A 16933-nucleotide genomic window follows, 5' to 3' on the forward strand; every position below is an offset into this window, starting at 1 on the left:
AGTCAATACGCCATTAAGGCACATTTGGGGGCAGCTTGCCTTGGGCCTCAACAACTGTAGCATAGGCTGAGTCTAGCCTTCCCTTCCACATTCAACCTGGGTGGTCCTAAACCAGGATACTGCATTCACTGAGGCTTCTTCTCCCTTTAGTGTCCTGCCAGTCAGCCTACAGAACACACACACCACTGAGATGCAGAGAAGGAGCATGAAATGGAGACAAGATTACTGTATTTGGGCATAAGCACATTATATAACCTCTTTAGGCTGTAACTGTTTTCTCTGTTGAATGATGGCAGTGGGATGAGAATCTGGAGGGGGTGATGAGAGAAGGAATCTTTACAATTCCTTCCAGCTATTATATTCCATGAAGAAAATGAATTTTCTTTATGTCCTTCTTTAATTAGCTTCCTCCCAGCCTGAAAAACCTTCAGTGGTACCCCATTTTGATAAATTGCAAATATGAAAGCCCCTGCCTTTCAGAACACCCTTTAATCCAGCTCCAGTGGCATCGCCCAACCTTGTTTTCCTCTGTATGTTTTCCTACAATTTCTCACTCCACCTCACTGGTATAGCCAGATTTTCTCACAAATTCACACTTTTTCAATCACAGCTTTTTCTTGACCCCCACACTGCTTCCTTCTTCATGAACCTGACACATGGTAGGCACTCAAAAGATGTTTGTGGCTGGATTGCTGAAGCATGCTCTCCACAAACCAAATCCCAGCCCAGTTTTCCAAGAACAGATCAGGCCCTACTCCATCTGGGAGGCTTGCCCTGGTCCTCTGACTTGCATAATCATGTTCTTCTGTAATCCACAGAATTCATGTTGTAACACACCATTAGGATCTATAGTCATGACCTCTTAGTCATTGTCAGAAGTGTGTGGAAAATGTAATTTACTCATTACAAGCAGACATTCTGAAGACTAATAGAAGTCATCTTCTATTTCTTCATAATCACACACCACCTAACCCCACACTGAATCCTTGATAGGTACTTGCTGCTGCTACTGCTGCTAAGTCGCTTCAGTCGTGTCCGACTCTGTGCGACCCCATAAATGGCAGCCCACCGGGCTCCCCGGTCCCTGGGATTCTCCAGGCAAGAATACTGGAGTGGGTTGCCATTTCATGCAAGTAAAAAGTGAAAGTGAAGTCACTCAGTCGTGTCTGACTCTTCATGACCCCATGGACTGCAGCCTACCAGGCTCCTCCGTCGATGGGATTTTCCAGGCAAGAGTACTGGAGTGGGGTGCCATTGCCTTCTCCATGATAGGTACTTAGGAAATATTAAGTTGATAGGCTGGGAGGCAGTCTGAGAACATTTCCCCTCCCTGGGATGCATATAATACAATCTCCACCTGGTAAAATATTCATCTTTCAAAAACTAACTCAAATGCCAGCTGAATGTGGCCTTTTCTTCCACATCCCTATTGGTCCTAGTCATGCTGCCCTCATTACCTGTTTATACAGCTATCTCCCCACTTGAACAATGAATTCCTTCCCTTCAGAAAAGAATCAAATTTCACTTTTGCTGTAATTCTATGCCCAGTATTACCCCAACAACATAACAAATAAATACCAATAATGCTAAACAAAAGTGTAGAATGAATGAGCATACCCTTCAGGAAGAGAGTAGATTTTTGCTTTGCTCTCTCTGAAAACTGTAACACCAACTTTGGACAATTTGTGATGAAGAATTAGTGTGAGGTTTGAGACCCAATTTGTAAGTTCACAATTTAAGTCGTATACAGGGTCAAGGGATAGAACTATCCACAGGTTTCTAGTATCTATACCAAATCTTCCCCCAATTACCTTCAGTAGTTCTGAGTTGGCTGTGCATTATAGTGCATTCTGTGGCTTCCAAAATCCCAATTCAAGATTAGTTACTTAAAAACCACCATTAGAAATTAACATAGTTAATATAAATATTAGAAAGTAAAAAGAATTAACCTGTTACAATATCTTCTCCTGGGATCATCCATAAGTTGCTATGAGACTTAAATTGCTCCTTTGAACACCATGTATGTACCACCCCATCAATAGCATCTACCTCAGTTTATTAATGTACTACTTATACTGTACTGGATGCATAGTCTTGGGAGCAGAGACAGTTTTAGACATCTCCCTATTCTTTGTAGCACCTAACACAGTAATTTCTATGAGTAGGGGCTAAGTAAACACTTACTCTACAAATGTATTAATGACCATATTCTAAATTTCTAATGAATTTTAAACTGAGAAACATGTTAGAAATACTCTGATCACAGTATCAGTAATGATTGTCTTTTGCCTGAGCAACTTATTTGTTTCACATACTGACCTTAATGAAATGTATTATCACTTGCATTTCTTTTCTTAAAGTAGTCCACTAGACATCTTAAAACCAACTTGATGCACCAGAAACAGCAAGTACATGGTTCTTCAAGGCACAATTTCATATACAAAGGTTGTCCTCTTTTAGTTATACCTTTATTTTCCCTTTGTATAATTTTCCCTACTAATTTCAACTTAATATTATCTTGTTATATAATATGCATCTTTGTGAGCTGTCTTAAATTATTTTCAAGCCAAACAGGTGTTCATGAACATAATAAACAGATATGTAAAATACAATAATATAAGTAAATAAGTAGCATCAAATTCAAGACTTTCTTGATTAAATATCATTCCCAAATGTGTTAAATTGGTAAATTTCCTTAAATTGTTATCACTAAACCACAATTTTAATTACTCTATAGGTTATTCGTAATTTTGCTCATGTTTGAGAAATATCTTTTATTTCCCATGTAATCATCTGATCTCATTATTATATACTTCAAACTTAGCTAGTGGCTTTATGGGGAAAAAAGAGAATGAGAAGGTCTTCAAGATTATCTTTATACTTTAAGAGCGAGGATACAATTATGGCTGGCATAGCATTTATCATGGGCTGGCACTGTACTAAGAATTTAAGGTCACCATTTAATCCTCACAAAAACCCTAAAAGATAATGCAACTATTATTACTGGATGTTACTGGTGAAGAAACCAGACACTCAGAAGTTTGGTAACTTGCCAAGATCACCCCTTGAGCACATGGCACAGCTGGAATTGGAACCCAAGCCAACTGTCTTAAAAGCTGGGTTTCTAACCATTTTGTCACACTGCCTCAACAACCCTGAGACTTCCAAGTCTTTCAGAGCTTGAAAATGTTAGCTTTCATATTGTCCAGAAACTATGACAACAAATTAAGGAGAAATGGCAAACTGTATGATCAGTTTCCCCACTGCAACTAAAAGACTATTATCCTCTCACACCTACTCTGTTCCCTAAGATAACACCTCCCAGATCTGGCCTGAAGAAGCCAAATAAACCATTAATGGATGGAGCTTTAAAAAAAACTCTGTGGATTCTTAAGAAATTCAAATGCCATTTAAGTGCAAAGGCTTGAGAGAAAGGGGAATTTTCTTTTATTCTTGTAGTAAAATTACTCATTCCCTCCTGCTATTAGAAGTCATTTGTTGCTTCAGTCAATACTGCCCAGGGCAGGCCTGGGCTTTCTTTGCCATATCTGTGCTGGATCCCTGAAATGAGGTTATTGATTTATGATCAATATAACTCCTGGCTGACTCCTGAATGTTATGACACAGTAATATAGGGTTTGGAGGAAGTCACCTGCTACCCCTCAAGGCAAAACCTACATCGTGTTCATTTTCTGTCACTCCAGCATCTAGCACATAATAAACACTCAATAAATATATGCCAAGTGACAGGATTAATAAATTAATCTTTGGGTATAGATACTAACTTTCTAATGAATAGATTCTATTTAACACCTTATACAATGCTAATATTGAATAATACAGATATGATCAAGTGAATGAACTATTTACAGTTTCAAGTTAAATGGTGAGAATGATTTATGAATTTTTGAAGCCATATGCTAGAAGACACATGGAAATAAAATCTTTGCCAATAACAAAAATTATTTTAAGTCCCGTGATTCCTATTTTGTAAGGAACCAGTTTCTTCCTAATTTATTAACTAGTGATTTGGCTTTATTTAGTTCCTTGGCAACATAAAAGAATATTACACTTTCACATACTCTTTTTTTTAAACTTTCACCACCTTAAATGTAAACTCCTAGGGATGGGCCTTAGAAAAATAAAAGACATTATATAATTCTCTGAGACTGTAATTCAAAGATTTCTGTTAATCTGTTTAAGTGTAAAGGGCTTATTGTGAAGCCATTCAGAGGAGGTTTCACCATAATAAGTATGGACAGGGTGAGAGAAGACAGTCCCAACTCACCTGGAACTTCAGTACAGATATATCTGGCGTTTAGCTTTAGAAGAAGTCTGTCCATTAAGTTGTTTGTATCCATCTGGTGATTTATATGGTAGATGAAGAATCTCTTAAAAATTTTCAAATTATATTCCCAGTTGAGGGTCAAATGCATACAGAAATACACAAAGGACTAAGGATGTAGGGTATAAAGGAAGCTATAGTGCCGGGAGGATTTTGCAGCATTTCTGAGGGAAAGTGTTCCAGAGGAGTGTGACAGGACAAACCTACCTCAGCCATGTGATGGAGAGTGAGTGAGAGGGGGGATTTGGAACAACGGCCGGCCCTAGTGCTACAACAACAGCCCCATCCCCGGAGCTCGATGTGTCAAGGACACCATGCTCCCCCCACTCGCTACAGAGGGCCCATTTAACCAGCTGCAATAGCAAAAGCAGGGCTTCAGAGGCTCAGTTGTAAAGAATCCACCTGACAATGCAGAAGAGGCAGATTCAATCCCTGGGATGGGAAAATCCCCTGGAGAAGGAAATGGAAATCCACTCTAGTATTCTTGCCTGGGAAACCCAATGGACAGAGGAGCCTGGTAGGCTAGACTAAGCGACTAAAAGCAACAGAAAAATCAGGAAGACCTTCCCTACTTATTTCCCAGGAGACAGCCAACTTATGGGCCTCAAGCATGGAGGGCTTTGGGGTCAGACTGTCGGGCAAGGCTCTGTTCTTCAGATGGGTAGAGGCTGATGCCAAGGAGTGGCAGGAGCCCAGGACTGGACCTATAAAGGCACATAAGGTACCAAATGCAGTCCACAGAAATGCCTGGGTAACCTTTTCAGGGAAGGACATGCCCATTTGAGTGAATAGAACTTATGGCCAGCAAAATGTCTATCCACTGCAGAATCGAAGTTTAACTCTACATTCAGTTTATAAATTCTTCTGTAAGATAAAATAGAAATAAAATTATAAATTATTGTATATCCTTAAGTGGCATCACGCTTTATGGTTTCATAAACCATGAACCATTTCTTTGTGATGAGATACTTTGTGAAAAAAACAGAGTGGGCATTATCCCTGTCTAGTAAATGAGAAAGCTGAGGCTCAGAGAGACAAAGAAAATTGACATCGATCATACAGCTCATATAACTCCAGTGGCCACACGGTTTCACAAATCTAGGATTTCTGTGTGTTGCTTATTCGCTGGACCACAATGCACTAATCCCTTGTTCTAGGAGTTCATGAGTATTGATAAGCCATGATGTTAAAGAACTACTTGGAGTTAAGATAAGACCATCATTCAATAGATATGTTCAGGGATTTGCGCACTGCAAAGCTGTTTGTGATGGTATCCTTCCCTATCTTTTGCTTCCCTTCTCTTCTAACTCTACTTTTCCTCCTTCTCTCTCCAGATAGGCACCAAGGATATCCTGCAATGGTGGTGCTGGGAGCCTAGTGATTACTGGGGAAAGAAGGATGGGAAAAAGAGAAACAGCGAGAGTAAAGGCAGAGAGCAAGATGGAAGTGGCTGAAGTCCTGCCCATCTCTACTCACTGAACTCTCTACAAACATTCCCAGAGTCTTTCCCTTTTTAAAACCTCATTTAGCCAAACTGTGTAATGTGATTATTGACAAAGAAAGCCAGAATAGACTTTTTTGTTTACATCAGCAAACCACACAACCTATCCCTAAGGCCAGCCAAAACAAAGACCAGGGGGTATAAGACCCTCCCAAAACATTTCAGTATTAAGTGAGTTTCCAATATTTTCTTTTTTTCTCACTTTCAGAGCCAGTTGCCCTTTGCCACGTCTCCTCAATGTTCCTATATAAGCCAGTCCTCCCAGACAACACACACCAGCCAGGAAAGGAGACAGGCAGGCAATAGAGGCCAGCCAGTCTGCCCCTAGTTCTTGCTCCAGGACTGGAAGACACCATGCAGGGGAAATACCTGACAACTGATTTTTCTGTCTTAGAAAGAAAAGCAGGTGAAATGAAAGTTGTCCAAGCAGGTAGATTGACAGAGAAGACTTGTGTTCTAAATATTTCAGTGGGAGTTCACAGCAGGGGCAAGCAGAGCACTTCTGACAAAAGAAAAGTTGTCTCCACCATGGCACTCCACAACCAGGTGGAGGCCGCCCTTCTCTATTCCCACAGAGCAGGTGTTTGCACCCCCATGTTGTTACCTATACGAAAGTCAGAGGTGCTTCTTGCATATGCCTGAGTAAAGGGTCCCAGCCTGCACAGTGAGCTTTGAGGAGTGAATCAGAGCCAGCCCTCACCACAGCTATTTGACGAATTCCATTCCTCGAGAATTTATGAGGTGCCTGCTACATGCAAAGCACTGTACCATGAATTAAAGTTTGAAAAAAAATTATCAAAAACTTTATTACCCTTGATCAATAACCCTTGGGCAAGAAGAGTGACTCTTTTTATCAAGTGATGAGCTGAGGCCTAAAGAGGTTCTGTGACAGTGGTGAGATGAGGAGTTACTATTTTGAACCGCTGGTCACCCACTGTACCAGTCAGATGAGTGTCTTAACCACTTGGGCTTCAGCTTTTCAGCTGCAGAGAAGCAGATTGACCAGTTGGTCTCAGTCAAAAAAACGTCTTGATTGTTTTTTATCCTTTGTAGCTAACATTTGTTGAGTACCTGTTAACATGAAGTGGGTACCCATCATAACAAAGGGATACTTCTAACATTCTATGATTTATTTAGGTCTCATCTCAAAGGAATACCACACAAAGTTTATATTTAATTATATTTATATTAATTTATTCATGTAGAAGAAATAAGAGAAAAGTAAGCCATACTTTCTTTTCTTCCTCAATTGCCACTTTTTTTAGGCCAAAACTGTGTCTCATCTCACTCCTCACTTTCAGTTTTACAAGGAATGTGGTGTCAGAACCAGAGCATCAAGATTTGCAGAGTAATTTTTTATTGTTTTTGGTTTTAACACATAACATAGTTACAGAGAGAAGATTGTTTTTAGTTCATCCTAGGGGTGACTCAGAATGTTAGGGAAACTAGCAATCTACAATTCACTCTTTCAAAAATCCATTGTAAACAGGTTTCATGATATATAGATTGTTCTCAGCTGTTACTATACATTTCTGTTTCCGTTTGCATTTTTAAAGGATTTTATAATTATTTAGCTGACTTTGGCAATAACCTTCCAAATTAAAACTCAGACTCGGTAATGGATGTTTTGACTCTGCTTGCCAAGTCCACTAGCAGGAAATGAGTGAAGACCTCTGGTTGGGAAAGAACCTTTCTGTGTTTCTAGCAAGTAAACTGTCATCACATTTAATTGAGATTTGAGAAATGGGTAGCAAAACAGCAGTGAATGATGGTATTTGCAAATTAGTTGAAGCCAAGTGAATTTTTGCCTGGAGTGTTCAGACTGAAAAAATAAATATAAGAAAAATCAATGTTAGTGGAGAGACTCTTTCTTGTTTCCCAGCTGATTTTCCATGAATTAAGATGCACATATTTGACTCAGCTTGGAAGATCCTGTCTTTTTTGACTCTTTAAGGGAGACCGTCAAATTTGAAATTAGATGTAGATGTAAGATAATATGTAGCTGAAACAATCTTTGAACTTACTCTACTGATCAAAGTAATGGCTTAACTTGTATCATCTCCTACTCAGCCCATAATATAGATTTTTTTTTCCCCCAGGGAATTATTTCAAATGCTTCCTAAGGGGGGGAAAGTGCTTTTCAATCTTCCTCACTTTCAGCTGTAATATGGGCAAAATCATCAACATCCATTTCTGCCAGTAACTGACATTCATGGTTATCAGTGAGCCAACCCAGAGCTCTGTTCTCAGTGCATTCTTGCTGTGCGTTTATAGAATTTAGTGTGTGAGGTGAGTACAAAAGCAACAAGCTTTGAAAGAATGTTAGATGATAAGGACTTCACTTTAGACATAATCATCCCTAACATATATGTCTAATAATCTGAGTTATTGAACAAGTCTCTCTATCCCAAGTATGTTGTTATGCTGTGTGCTAAACTGCTTCAGTTGTGTCAACTCTTTGCAACCCCATGGATTATAGCCTGCCAGGCTGCTCTGTCCATGGGATTCTCCAGGCAAGAATACTGGAGTGGGTTGCCATTCCAAAAAGAGAACACATTTATAGATTTTTAGAGAAATGGCCATATATTTAATATTAACCTTCTTAAGAAAATGTTTTACATTTTACAGATAATACAACAGTATCTGTTTAGGCTTAATAATAACTTAAAATCAGACAAACTCTATTTTTCAATGGTCCCAGATGGCGCAGTGATATAGAATCTGCCTGCCAATGCAGGAGATCCAGATTCGATTATTAAGTTGGGAAGATCCCTTGCAAAAGGAAATGGCACCCCATTCCAGTATTCTTGGCAAGAAAATTCCATGGACAGAGGAGCCTGGGAGGCTACATTCCATGGGCTTGCAAAAGAGTCGGACATGACTTAGCAACTAAACAACAACAAGCTTCAACACACAGTGGGATTTTTTTCTTTCTATGCCTCATTTGTGTTTGAATCCAATGGTAAATAAAGAAGAAAAGGGAAGATACACTCGGTCATAAATGACAATTAATCTAACATTTTGTTTTCTTTCTTTCCAAGGTCTGTAGCTGGATTCTAGAAGAGCTACATGGATAGTTTGATGATCAAAATGTTCACCATGATTCTAGTCAATCCATTTTAGTTTTTACATGGGGTATAAATCTTTATAAAATCAAAATATGTTCTCATTCAAAACTAGGTTTACTTTCAATGCTGCTATAAAAGACCTCAAAATTGTTTTCAGTGCAGTTTTCAGCTATGAAGCCTCAAGAAGCATTCCTAAACTTATGTGCCCTACCAGGACTATGGACTGGCTGCTCGCCTGCCTTCAAGACAAAAAGAGAAGGAAAAACAAGTTTGGGGGAGGTGCAAATGAAACAGAAGTCTCATTTTTTACATGTCAAAAGCAATTTTTAGCTTCCACAAATGCTTTGAAAATGGTCTTGGCCTCAAATTACCATAATTCTAACCTACTCCTGTGGAAAAAAATCTCCGTGTAGTATATATCCAAGTACTGACAGTATTACCTCAGTTGTTTCTAATTCCTACATGACTTCCCAGCACTTCTGCATTACTTTTACCCTTATTCTTCTCTAATATGCTTCACATTGATTTTTTCTCTTCTCTGCTGCCTGCACAGTCTGAAAATGCTTTGACCTTAAAGTCAAGGTCAAGTTGCATTACTGGAGTAAACAAGAAATAAAGACGGAGAAGATGGGAACTTAAAACTAAGCCATGTAACCAAGAAGAATTATGGGAGAAAAATATCTTCTAAAAAAAAAAAAAAGAAAAAAAAACCAATGTCTTTCTTTTGGAATTTCTCTTTCTTCTATATTTGTCATTCAAGGTAAGGAACATTAATATAAACTGCCAGTAAAAGTGTTCGGGGAAGCACACTGACTGAGACTGCCCACCAGGCACCATAGTAACCATCTGCTTGAGTTGTTTTACAACAGGAGGTCCTGATAAGGAACACAGAACTAATAAGTCACCACCAACCAGAAGAGTTTGGGTAAGGTCAAAAGGAGACACCACATGTCCAATCACCTCCCAGAATCCTTCTTGCTGGCATCTATCTTGGCTGAACAAGGCTTGCACCAACAGGAAGGACTCTGAGTCAGAATGATTGGCTAAAGACAACCAGGAAACTAATCCCATCACCATAAAACCCGAGACTGCGAGCCAAGTGGCAAAGTAGTTCTCCCGGGTTCCCTTACCCTACTATTCACCTGGATGTCCTTCTCCAATAAAATCTCTTGCTTTGTCAGCACATGTGTCTCCTTGGACAATTCATTTCTGAGTGTTAGATGAGAGTCCAGTTTCGGGCCCTGGAAGGGGGTCCCCCTTCCTGAAACAAAAGGAGTGAAAATTTTCCCCAAGTATTTGGGGGAAAAGGCATTCATCTAACATTAAATATATTTATCACTGTGTAGAATAATAGACCTGGTAGAATGAAATTTCCAACCATACTATCATGCTCAGGTATTATCCAGGAAAAATAAGAATTATACATTATGGCTCTAAGAGAAGTTTAAAGAAATTAGTGCTAGAAAAATATGCTTAAAAACCCCATAAGCTTATCTAATCTTCTAGAGTTGAAGGTTTTATAAAGATTTCACCTCTATCTCAGGGCATAACTATAGTAATTTGACAGTCAACCACTTAAAAAAGACAGTATTTCTTAAAATGTTCATAACTTTCCACTTATAACAATGACAGGAAAACAACCAAATTCATAAAAACATATTTCTTCTTTTCTTACCCTAGTTCAAAGCAAAGGTTTCATACAACTAAAAGAAGGCGTTTTAAAACTTCAGTGTGACACATCTAACAAGGACATGGTTATCTAGTGCAAAATTAAGGCGATTCGGTATCTGAGAGATCTACTTTTTATAAAGACCCTCCACTGAAATACCATGTCTTCTTAGAGAGGCCTTCAAATTTAAAACCAGTCTAGGTATGAGCCGTTTCATAATCTGCGCCTTTGTGATGATGCATACGATGTCACGTCACTCAGACAGCAGTTTCCGTAACTGGGCTGCATCCATACACTGCCTAGTTCACCTTAGACAGACACATCCCATCATATAGTGTGTCGTAGCTCTCTATCCACTGAAAGGACACTTTCACTGAGATTAGAAACCTACATATGTTCTTTGCGGAACAATATTGGTGCTTACCCAGCACCTACTCCCTTTTCTTTCCTTTTCTGAGCAGAATTAATTTTTTCTAAGTCCCAACTTTCCTCCCTATGCACCTCAACTCCAGGGTCAGACTCAGTGGAATGTGGCTAATTCCATCTTCTTTGCCAAAAATTGATTTGGGAATGGGAATGTGATCCAATGCTGAACAAGAAAATGTAAGAAAAGGCTGATGGGGGATTCTAGAAAAAGAGAGAGGCATAAGCAGAGACTCTTTCTTCCACATCTGAGTATTATTGCCCACAAATTGGCTGCTTAGAAATGATTCAGCCTTCTTTCTACCAGTATTAAGATGAAGCAAACTCAAAGAATAGGAGAATACAGAAAGTTTTTTTTTTTTAAGATGCTTAATATCATTTTGATAACACTGAGGCAAGACAGTAAAGAATCTACCTGCAATGCGGGAGACCTGGGTTTGATCACTAGGTTAGGAAGATCCTCTCAAGGAGGGAATGGCAACCCACTCGAGTATTCTTGCCTGGAGAATTCCCATGGACAGAGGAGCCTGGACGGCTACAGTCCATGGGGTCACAAAGAGTCGGACATTATTGAGCGACTAAGCACAGCACAGCATGGTACAATAGCCCTGAGGCCCACTCTTCTTAGGAGTTAGCAAGTTAGATATTACTGTCATTTAAGACATTTGGCACCTGGGTTTCTATTACTTGCAATCAGTAGCATGCTAACCAATTTCCTTCAATCATCTCCACCTTCTGAGCCCATTCCATTCAGAACGAGAGATTCCAAAGCTAATGGCTTGAAATTTTCTGCCATAAACAAAGGAACAAGACAAACATAAAGTTTTAAAAAAGATAATTTAATGATATGGAAATATTAAATTCTGAAATGTGTCTTGGAAAAGTTGGTTGGCAGTTCCTGGCAATGTAGTCAGTGTCAGGCTGCTGAGTAAAGATGTGACAAACAGGGCATCCAAATGACCATCGTTTATGCAACATGAGCCAGTTTATTAAATGAGATTGGAAGGATGAGGAGCAAACAAAATTCCAATTTGTCTCTAAAACCTTTCTCAAACTTGCTGTCATGTTTACCTTCTCTACCACTCAGTGAATCTTGGGCATATTCTACAACTTTTTGCTTAATTTCAGGGACAATAGAACTTCTGGGGAACTAAAAAAAAAAAAAAATCTAATCAAATATCAAAACTTTAATCTCTCCTCCAACTCAAAGCTTCTCTCCAGAGCTCAGAATGAGCATTTTAACTGGCTTTCCAAGTAAAGCTTTGATCTAGAGCAGTGCTACTTAACCTGAGGTCTGGATATTCCATGCTGTTCCCTGAATAGTCTGTTACCAATTTATGAAAAAATAAGTAGAGAAATTAAGAGTGCTATACTCTTTAGAAATGTTTATAACAATTTGACACAAGTACACAGGGTGTGTAATCAGTGAAGTTTTGTTATTTCATTTTTTTTGAAATTCAGTTTTACTACATTTTATCCAAGTAACAGTCCATTGAAAACATTGCCCTGGAGGACACATTTCAAACTCTCCCAAGGAATTTCTCACATTCTGTGTTAACAGCATCTTCCCAGCTAGCAAGCATGTCTCTCTCCTCACCATCTTTTCTTGAAAGATGTTTCCTGCAGTCTTCTCACTTGACTAAATATGAGGTCATAGCTGCTTAGCCTCCCTCACCACAATGCTCTCTCTATTCCTACAAATTTCCATAAGAAATTAGCCTCTAATGAATCTCCAGAATGTTACATGTGTTCTTTGAAGTGACAGCAGTTGATGACTAGACCACATCTTAGCACATTCTATGAAGGACATGTTTAGTGTCTCTCTTTAGAATGTGAAACAGCTATCACTATTTGCCCACAGTTTGGGATGTAGCCCAAATTGCTAAGCAAAGGGAAAATTCCTGTTCTATATCCTGTCAAGGCCAAGACTCCCCAATTCTTGGAGGAACTTATTTTGGGCTTTGGCAGTTCCTGCTTTTTTCCTGTTGAGATATTCTTCCAATTTCCCCATATTGGTTGAAGTAGTCATGGCAATCAATCCCACTTTGAAAATTTTAGTTGAAATAATATATAATCTTTCTGAAATACATCCTATGCTTCTAAAATTTAAGGAAAATCTTGCAGACACAAAGAACACATTCTATTAAGATACAGATATACTTAACTTTGTGCATATCACACATTCCTGGCAAATAGGCATTTTAAACATCCTTTTGGTTAGGTTAATGTCTACAAACAGTTCACCATTTAAAGTAATCTTATGCCTTATTTTTAAAACAAAGACTCCTTTATTAAATGAAGAATCACTTCCAAGTTTTCCATTTTAACCCCATAAATATAAGATTTCCATATATCAAGTTTATTGAAAGAAAAATGCTTCTGAATTTTCATTTATATTAACTTTAATATTTTATTAATACTTTTAATATTTAGTGGAAAGTATATATTTTTTTTTAAAAAGCTCTGAAAATTCCATAATTTCCTTATGGCTTTTTAAAAGTTTTGCTTCTAGCCACTATATGTTCAAGATTCATAAATATAACCAAATAAATTCAATTTTTAGAAACTCAGTGAATATTTATTGATATTCACTAGGTGCTATATTACACCTGTGTGTTTGCTCAGTCATGTCCGACTCTTTGCAACCCCATGGGCCATAGCCCATCAGGCTCCTCTGTCCTTGGGATTCTCCAGACAAGAAAACTGGAGTGGGTGGCCATGCCCTCCCCCAGGGGATCTTCCGAGCCCAGGGATTGGACCCAGATCTCCTGCATCTCCTTCATTGGCAGGCAGATTCTTTACTGTTGAGCCACCAGGGAAGTTCCTATACCTTACGGGTACAAAAATGAATAAAATATGGCCCTTCCCTTGTAGAACTCAGAGTCTGTTAACAGAGGCAGACTCTCACACAGACAACACAGCACAGTGTGGAAGACTCCAGGACTGCACTCCGTGAGGAATTCTGTAGGACTAGGAGGTGGGAGAGTCAGCTCATTAGAAGATTCAAGAAAGGTCTCCTGAGGAAGAGGATGCCTGAACTAGAAATAGATGGGATCATAATAGGATTTCCAGATAAGAAATTCTGAAAAACATTCAGTGCACAAGTACTGTATGATCACATACCCAAAGGCATGACGTGGAACCCAAAATTTTAGATCTAAGTGGAGTAACTGAAGCTGGAGACTAGAGAGAGATCAGTTGAAGGAGTTTGTGAATGGGACTTAACAGGTATCACTGGCCACAGAAGTGACGCAGGCACCTAACTGTAGTAGCCAGATAGTTTTTCTTTTCCAGCCTAGTTTTGCAGTGATTTCCATGAAAGTGAAAGTGTTAGTCCATCAGTCATGTCCAAATCTTTGCCACCCCATGAATTTTAGCCTGCCAGGCTCCTCTGTCCATGGGATTCTCTAGGCAAGAATACTGGGATGGGTTGCCATTCCCTTCTCCAGCGGATCTTTCAACTCAGGGATCGAACCCAGTCTCTTGCATTACAGGAGAGAGGATTCTTTATCATCGGAGCCACCAGGGAAGCCACCACAGAAGATCTGTAATATCAAAACTTTTACTGAGTTCAAGGTCACATTTAAAAATCAGAGAGAATGGTAGTATCCTTGAAACAAGCAGTAAATAAAAGATAGAGGCAGGAATATTTTATAGCTCCATTCATTGATGATCATAATCATCTCAACTTTTTTGGCATTTAACATTTTAGATTTAAATAGTGCTTCATTTTCCAGAACAATTTTTTGGAATACATAAACCAGATATATTTTTCTTTTCAGATGAGGAAACTGAACCAAAAGATAGAGTGGTGGAGAGAAAAGATGGAAGCTGGTCTCTTAGCTCTTTTCCTTCACCAGGAGGTGGGATCTATGCTAATGAAATTCCTTGTCAAGTTTAAGAATGATCATTGATCATAAATACTACAGGTAGTATTAACATACAGCGCAGGTACAGATTTTTAAAAAGTTTTCTAAACTATGTTTGCCAAACCTCCTATATAGATGATACCACTTTTGCTTTGCTTTACTAAGTCGCTTCAGTCGTGTCCAACTCTGTGCGACCCCACAGACGGCAGCCCACCAGGCTCCCCGTCCCTGGGATTCTCCAGGCAAGAACACTGGAGTGGGTTGCCATTTCCTTCTCCAATGCATGAAAGTGAAAAGTGAAAGTGAAAGTGAAGTCGCTCAGTCGTGTCTGACTCCTAGCAACCCCATGGACTGCAGCCCACCAGGCTTCTCCATCCATGGGATTTTCCAGGCAAGAGTACTGGAGTGGGGTGCCATTGCCTTCTCCAGATGATACCACTAATAGGGATTAAAAACTAATAATTTATTGAGCATTAGAAAGTGACTGATTTTTTTAAATTTTTTCTTTCTTACCATTGTAAGCATTTTAATCTACAAATTTCCCTCTAAGAACCACTCTAGCTGCATCTCAAATTTTGATATGTGGTGCTTTCTATTATCATTTGGTTCAAAATATTGTCTGATTTCTCTTGGTGAGTACTTCTTTGATCCATGGATTATTTGGAAGTGTCTTGTTTAATTTCCAAGTACATGAAAATTTCCTTGATATAATGTTGTTATTGATTTCTAATTAAGCTATACTAGTTAAGGAAACATACTCTGTACACTTTAAGTCCTTTTAAATTGATTGAGATTTATATTAAGGTCCAGCATATGATCTAGGTGACTATTCCATGAGGACTTAAAAGAGGTGTATATTCTGCAATTACTGAGTATAGGGGTCTATGAATAGTAACTAGGTTCAGGTGACTGGTGAATTGTTCAGATATTCTGTATCTATATTCTTATTGCATTTTTCTGTCAGCTTGTGCTGTCAGTCACTGAGAAAAGGCTTCTAAAATATCTAAGTGAAATTACAGACTTGTCTATTTTCCTGTTACAGTTCTGTTAGATTTTTGATTCATGTACTTTTAAGTTCTCTGATTAGGTGCCTACACATTAAAGATTTTTATGCCTTACTGACAAAGTGGCCCCTTTGTCATTTCAAAGTACTCTCTTTACCTCTGGTCTTGCTCCTGATCTGGAAGTCCACTTGTCTGATGTCAATGTAGCTACACCAGCTTTCTTATGTTTTTGGCAGGGACTCTCTTTTATCATTCTTTCACTTGCAACTCGTGCCACTGCATTTATGGGGCATTTGCTGACTTCTAGATTCCACTCAGGATATAGAGTTGGAAGAGTGTTACTTCTATCCAACAATAATACCAGCAACAAGGGACAGATTTACCGTTACCAGTGCTAGTCATTCAACCCCATAGATCTGATCTTTTCCCTTCACCAGGAAGAACTTCCTTTAGTGTTTCTTGTAGCTTATTTCTTCTGATGACTAATTCTCTCACCTCTTGCTTTGTGAAAATGTCTTGTAATACAAGTCTGTTAAATATGAATTTCTCTTCAATATTGGAAGGATATTACATCAGTTTTGTGTTGCTACCATAACAAATTACCACAAGGTAGTGGCTTAAAGCAGCAAATATTATTTTAGAGTTCAGAAGACCAGCTTGTGTCTCACTGGGCAAAAAGCAAGCTGGAGGGGGCTGTGTTCTTTCTAGAGGCTCTGGGAGAGAATTCATGCCTGTGCCTTTCCAAGCTTTCACAGGCTGAATGCATTCCCTTGGCTCATAACCATCTTCATAGCCAGCTACCCGCATTTCTCTGATTCTTATTCCACAGTCATATCTCCCCATAGCTGGGAAAGCCTCCGCTTTTAAGGATGATGATTATATTTGATTACATGTGATTATATTTGCTGCCTAGATAATTCGGAATAATCTCTCCCCATCTCAAAGCCTGTAACCTTAATCACATCTGTAAAGTCCATTTTGTCATATAAAGTAACATATTCACAGCTTCTGGTGATTAGAGTTTGGCATTTTGGGGAGGGGAGACATCACTCTG

Source organism: Bos taurus, chromosome 1, assembly GCF_002263795.3.
Source record: "Bos taurus isolate L1 Dominette 01449 registration number 42190680 breed Hereford chromosome 1, ARS-UCD2.0, whole genome shotgun sequence".
Taxonomy (NCBI): Eukaryota; Metazoa; Chordata; class Mammalia; order Artiodactyla; family Bovidae; genus Bos; species Bos taurus.